This window comes from Sinocyclocheilus rhinocerous, unplaced genomic scaffold (assembly GCF_001515625.1).
Source record: "Sinocyclocheilus rhinocerous isolate Xijiao unplaced genomic scaffold, SAMN03320098_v1.1 scaffold3174, whole genome shotgun sequence".
Taxonomy (NCBI): Eukaryota; Metazoa; Chordata; class Actinopteri; order Cypriniformes; family Cyprinidae; genus Sinocyclocheilus; species Sinocyclocheilus rhinocerous.
This window is the reverse complement of record NW_015666612.1, coordinates 168970-175242: the sequence shown is the minus strand read 5'-3', so window position 1 is coordinate 175242 and position 6273 is coordinate 168970. Positions and strand designations below refer to the sequence as shown.

Here is a 6273-nt window from a genome sequence, read left to right as displayed (position 1 = left end):
ACTTAAATATTTATAAACAATAATATTTTAATAAACAAATATTTATTATTTAATTATTTAATTATCTTTTTATTTATTTATTTATTTAGCATTTATTGAAATCATTTTTTTTTTATGTTTTAGTGCCTTTGTGACAAATGGTGCACTTAGACCTTAATATTTATAAATAGTTATAATTGTTATTTATATTTTTATAAACAAATATTTATAAATAATTTTTTATAAATATTTATTAAGTATGTATTTATTAAAATAAATATTTAAATAGAGTACATATATATGATTGGTGACAAACAAGTCTTTGATTAATATTTATAAATATTTATTTCTTTCTAAATTATTTTATTAATATATTTATAAATAACTGTCTATATTTGTATAAATATATGAATATGTTTGTAATATTTCTCTAAGTATTTATTTATTTAAAAATATTTAAATATAGTAAATATTTATTATTAATGACGCAAATAAATCACTGAAGAAGAGATTTGAAGTCATTTGAATTTAAATCATTTCATTATATAAGAACAAAGAGTATGCAGATTGCTACTAGGACATATAGGGAGAAAAAGGTTTGGCCGGGAGAACAATTATACAGTTTAGTGTCATTAAAAAAAAAATGTTTGTCCGCAGAATGCTGTGATTTGACCAATCAGAATGAAGTATTCCAGAGAGCCGTGTAATAGTTTGTGGCTAGCTGTACATTATCGCTTACATAATGCTTTTATAGCTCATTAGCAATAAACAGCAGGGCCTTCGCACAAGTGCCATACATCATCATCTCATCTGTTTTTGTTCTGTCGGTCTGAAATTCTGCAGTTTCTTGCATCCTTTCGGTTCCTCCCTTCTTGTCTCTTCTCCGGCCCATTATGTCGGAGCGAGTCTCTCCTCTTGTTTGTTCCCACTCCGTTGTGTCCTGTTACCCCAGGAAGTCATCAGTGGCTTCTCTCCCTCCATTCTTCACATTTCAGTCCGCAGTGAGTGATTCCTGCTCTGTTCCTGCCGTTTCCTCCCCTCACGCATTACCATTGTAAGCGTGTCCTCCATCTCTCCCTCCGCCATCTCATTTGGTCTCCCATTATCTCTGTGAGTTTTCCCGTGATGAGTGACCTGCCGTTACTTCCATACATCTTCTCTTGTTCATGTCGCTGCCACGCCGTCATCTGGCCTTGACTCACACTTTTCCATCAAACATGCTGCAACCTTTATCTTCATCCTTAGGAGAATAAACATCTGTCCCACCGCTGTCTGTCTTTGGATACTTTTTAGGAATAATATTATCTATCCTAGTTCCTCCTCCTCTGAACAATAAATTGATTGTTCATGTGTAAATGCTGACTGTCAAATTGTCAGATTTTGTCAGATATCCAAGGATTTCCAAATAAGCTATTTTGTACATATTGTGGCAAGCCAATGTCGAAAGGAGGAACCCCCGACCAAAGGAGCAGGCCCCGGATAGGAAAAGTCATCAATCATGAGTACTTCCACCTGCTCACCCTCCAGACATGGAACCACCCACAGCTTTAGCCAATGATGGCCTAATGGAGGTCATCATAAAGCTAGGATCTCTGCTTCAGTCTGGGGTTGGTGGCCCCAGGACGAGATTCTGAAACTCTGGATGGCCTAGAGAACAGACCAGCTGAAGAGTAACAAGAGATAACCAGCTAAAGAACAAAGAGACTGAATCTGGTCACGTCTTACCTAACGACCTGCCTTTCTTCTGCTCTGTCTTCCCTTTTTAAGGTGGCCCATTGGTGAAACGTACGAAGGGAACAAGATACCCCAGACCGGATAAAACCTAAGTTCCAGTTTAAATCCCCTCCTTCCAGTAACTGGTCATCCACAACCTTGATGCTTCTCCAAGCCTGTTCGAGGTTAGGGTCTTGTAGCTGAGCTGTGCCAAATTGCCCGGACCAATTCCTTTCCATCACTTTTGCTTGGGGGAAGTCTTCACTGTTTGAGTGATTCCCTAAAAGGAATTCTAGGGGGATTCCCTGCTTCATTTTAAGAAGGGACATTTACTACACCCAACCCTCTACGGACACCTTGGCAATTGAATCGCCATTGGCTAGTAAATTTTTTAGTTTACTCGCCAGACATATATATATATATTTAACACAAATGTTTGTAAAATGGCACCGTTTTTTAAATATCTGAAAGTACACTCTTAACATCAGTCAGTCAAGCATTATAATATGATAATCAATATTATTTAATGATAGAACTTTAGTAATTAGAATTAAAACTTGATAACCATGTATGAATGCATATTATGTTTGTAAAATGGCACAGTTTTATAAATATCTGAAAGTACACTCTTAACATCAGTCAGTCAAGCATTATAATATGATAATCAATATTATTTAATGATAGAACTTTAGTAATTAGAATTAAAACTTGATAACCATGTATGAATGCATATTAGTCATTTAACTTCGGACTGGTGGTGGTGCGTTTTTGGTCATTCAGTGTTTCTGTAAAAAGAAATGGGAAAAAACTAACAAAAATACAGAAAAGATAATAATGATACGAATTCTACTAATAAGAACAATATAAAACGCACTATGGATTAATGAGCTGCTGGATTCATGAATATTAATCGGGTTGTGTGCGTTCGCTCGAACTGATTTGCTGAAATCAAAACAGGGACGATAATAAGTGAGCGCCAGCCAATGAGATTGCCATTTGCACATTAGTTCCGCCTACTACCGGAGAAAGCGGCAGTTCTTAAAAGCTGAAGAATTCCAAAGGAACCAAAGGAAAATACAACAAAGAATATCGTTTACACGTAGTGCGTCAATTCTCTCTCTCTCTCTCTCTCTGTGTTTGTGTGAAACAAAGCGACGGCGAGTCGTGCGCCTTCACACTAGAGTTTACGGTATGTAAAATAGAAGTACGCTGCACATCCATTCAGATGAACTGAAAAATAGCACAGATTGCAGTGAAAATATATTTGTGCTAAACTTATACTTTAGTAAAATCTGTATAAGTAAAATCTGAGAATTTATTAGCCATTGGCTAATATTAGACATCATTTTGTCGCCCAGAGTGAAGATTTAGTCGCATATGCGAGTGATTTACTTGCAATGTAGAGGGTTGACAGTGCTTTCTGGGATCACAGACTCACTCCCTGACTGCTGGTTTGAAGGTGCTGTAAAAGCCCAGAAGGACTGATATTTCTTGGAGCTTTGCTTTACTCTGCTGAAGAGGGGTTTTCGGGGGTCTAGAGGCCAGTAACGCTCATACACTGGGCAGTCCCTACCTAACAGGACTGGTAAGGCTGTCAACCACCCCAATTTTGAAAATGCATCCTCCTCTGGGGGTTAGCATCTCAACCTGCGCAGTGGGGTAGCTCTTCTTATGACACCAGGATGGGGGGGGCCTTTCGGTCCCAGTGCAAATTCAGGCCATACTAGGGTAACAATGCGTCCTGTCTAGTAGTCTAGTAGGGCTTCTGTGTCTTTGGTTGGCCACTTTTACTGGAATATGGGGGACTGTTGTCCCCTGGCTTGCCCAACAGGTCATCCCATAGTGACATGCCTTATTACCTGAGTCTGCTGAGGGCATGGATTCTTCTTTGCCTGGACAGCTCCAGGAGAGGTTGCCTTCCTGTCCACAGGAGTAACACTTTTGTGGGTTTTGGTTGCTGGAGGGCTGCCAGAGAGGTGGGTTTGGGGCCTGGGCTGGTCTTACTGACCTTGCCAACTGAGAGTCCGCCTGGTTCTTCAGTGGCCCCCCTCTTTCCCCTCTGGTACTGGAATGGCCCATTCTCAATAGATCCTGACAATTCACTTTCATTACCTCAACCGTCGCCTGATAGTTATCCAATTGCTGTCAGAGTCTACGTCTGCAGGGCTGGTTTGTGCAGCATTGCGCTTTGCCTCAGCTGGCAGAGAGCAAATACAACAGTCTTGCACAATTCTTTCCACCAATAGGGGCCTTCCCCTGTAGTGATCCAGGCCTTTCAGTGACTTTCTGAGGTCTCACTGGCTGGATCAGATCAAAAGTCCATGAATGGAACCATTGGGCATGAACGGGGAGGCTATGCCCATAGTGGGCCAAGATGGCCTTCTTTAACTTCACATAATCAGCTGTATCTTTAGCAGGCAGATCTTGACAGGCTCTTTGTGCTTCCTCTGTCAAAAAAAGGTGCCAACAAGGTACCCCAGTCTTCTTCAGGCAATTTCTCTCTGACTGCAGTTCTCTCAAATACCTCCAGTTAAGCTTCGACATCATCATCTGGAGTCTGTTTAGTGAGGACCCTCCCTGGGTCTATGGTGGCTCTGGTTTTGGGCATGACTTGACACATTGTTGTAACTGCCTCCCTAAGCACATAGCTCCTCCCTCTGTTTGGCGTGACTGGTCAGCAAGGCATTAATGGCAGCTTCCATTCTGTCCTTCTCTAGTTTTGTGGCTGCTTAAGCTCTGACTTCTGTGCCCGCATTCTCCACCAAATGTGATGTCCTAGGGCAGGGGTAGGCAAGTTCGGTCCTAGAGAGCCGCAGTCCTGCAGAGTTCAGCTACAACCCTAATCAAACACACCTGAACAAGCTAATCAATGTCTTCAGGATTACTAAGGCTATAGGCAGGTGAGTTTTTTTTTTTCAGGGTTGGAGCTGAACTCTGCAGGACTGCGGCTCTCTAGGACCGAACTTGCCTACCCCTGTCCTAGGGCGATGTGAGGTTGAAGTTGCCACAAAACACAATCACAAGGGAGGCAGATGCAGAGTTAACAAAATTATGTTTTTATTTAACCAAGAAAATAGGAGGGCCAAAAGGAAATTTAAACTGGAACTTTGGTTCTTTCCGGTCTGGGGTATCTTTGGCGGTTTTGTTCCCTTCGTTTCACCACTGGGCCACCTTAAAAAGAGAAGACAGAGCAGAAGAAAGGCAGGTCGTTAAGTAAGACGTGACCAGATTCACTCTATTTCTTCTTTAGCTAGTTATCTCTTGTTACTCTTCAACTGGTATGTTCCCTAGGCCATCCAGAGTTTCAGCATCTCGTCCTGGGGCCACCAACCCCAGACTGAAGCAGAGATCCTAGCTTTATGATGACCTCCATTAGGCCAGCATTGGCTAAAGCTGTGGGTGGTTCCATGTCTGAAGTGTGAGCAGGTGGAAGTACTCATGATTGATGACTTTTCCTATCCGGGGCCTGCTCCTTTGGTCGGGGGTTCCTCCTTCCAACATTGGCTTGCCACAAAATATATGTTATTTTTTTCACTTGGGATGAAGTTTTGAGTTTTTAAGACTGCTGAGTGTTTTCAAAAACCCTTCAAGTTATTTTAGTTTCAAAAGATCAATGAAAATTTGATTTGTCATGAAATTACCATTTTAAGCTGAATATTAAACAAACAAAATCAAATAATCCAAAATATACCATATAAACAACCTTACTGTTTATTCTAGCTACTTTTTGCGTAAGATACAGTAAATTATTTTAAATTCATTATTTTTTTATAATTTTTAATGAATATTCTTGTTTTATTATTTTTTTATTCATTTTCATATTCATTTTAATATAAATAATTGTAATACAAATCAGTCATTTAAAAAGCTATTTTTATTACCAATTTAAAATATAATTAATTGAATTAAAAAAAAAATATATATATATATATATATATATATAAGCTATATGTAATTTATGTACATTGTATTTATATGCAATGTATTTTATATACATTACACCATATAAACATATAAACACAGTTTTATATACATTATACCATATAAACAACCATACTGTTTGTTCTAGCTACTTTTCGTGCAATACAGTAAATTATTAAAAACATTTTAAATGCATTATTTTATTTTTTTTTATGTATTTTACTTTTTGCGTTACATTTTTAAAATATTATTTGTTATATAATATTTTTTAATTTTAAATATAATAAAAAATCAGTCATTTAAAAAGTAATTTCATTTTTATGAAAAATTTCTATTAAAATTATTTTACTTTTTATTTTGTATAATTAATTTTAAAAGTTTTATATGCACTATACACAGATTTATCTAGCCTTTACAAAATGCTTCAAATTAGGTTAAAGTCAATGAAAACGATGTTTACAATCCTTTTAACTTGTATAATCTGACTTATTTTCTAATACAAAATTCATTAAAAAAAATAAATAAATAAATAACATCAGCCAAACAGGACAGTTGCATTAGAAGTGGAGGAAATAAAAATATATATATATTTGAAAAAATATATAATATTAAAAATATAATGAAATTAAATAATATTGATTAATAATGAAAGTTTTTTTT

General features: G+C 37.4%; 1 protein-coding gene across 1 annotated transcript in view; it reads left to right on the top strand.

Moving 5' to 3' along the window:
- The window catches only part of LOC107733024 (igLON family member 5-like), a 42055-nt gene that overhangs the window by 34412 nt on the left and 1370 nt on the right, over positions 1-6273 (top strand). The window lies entirely within an intron of this gene.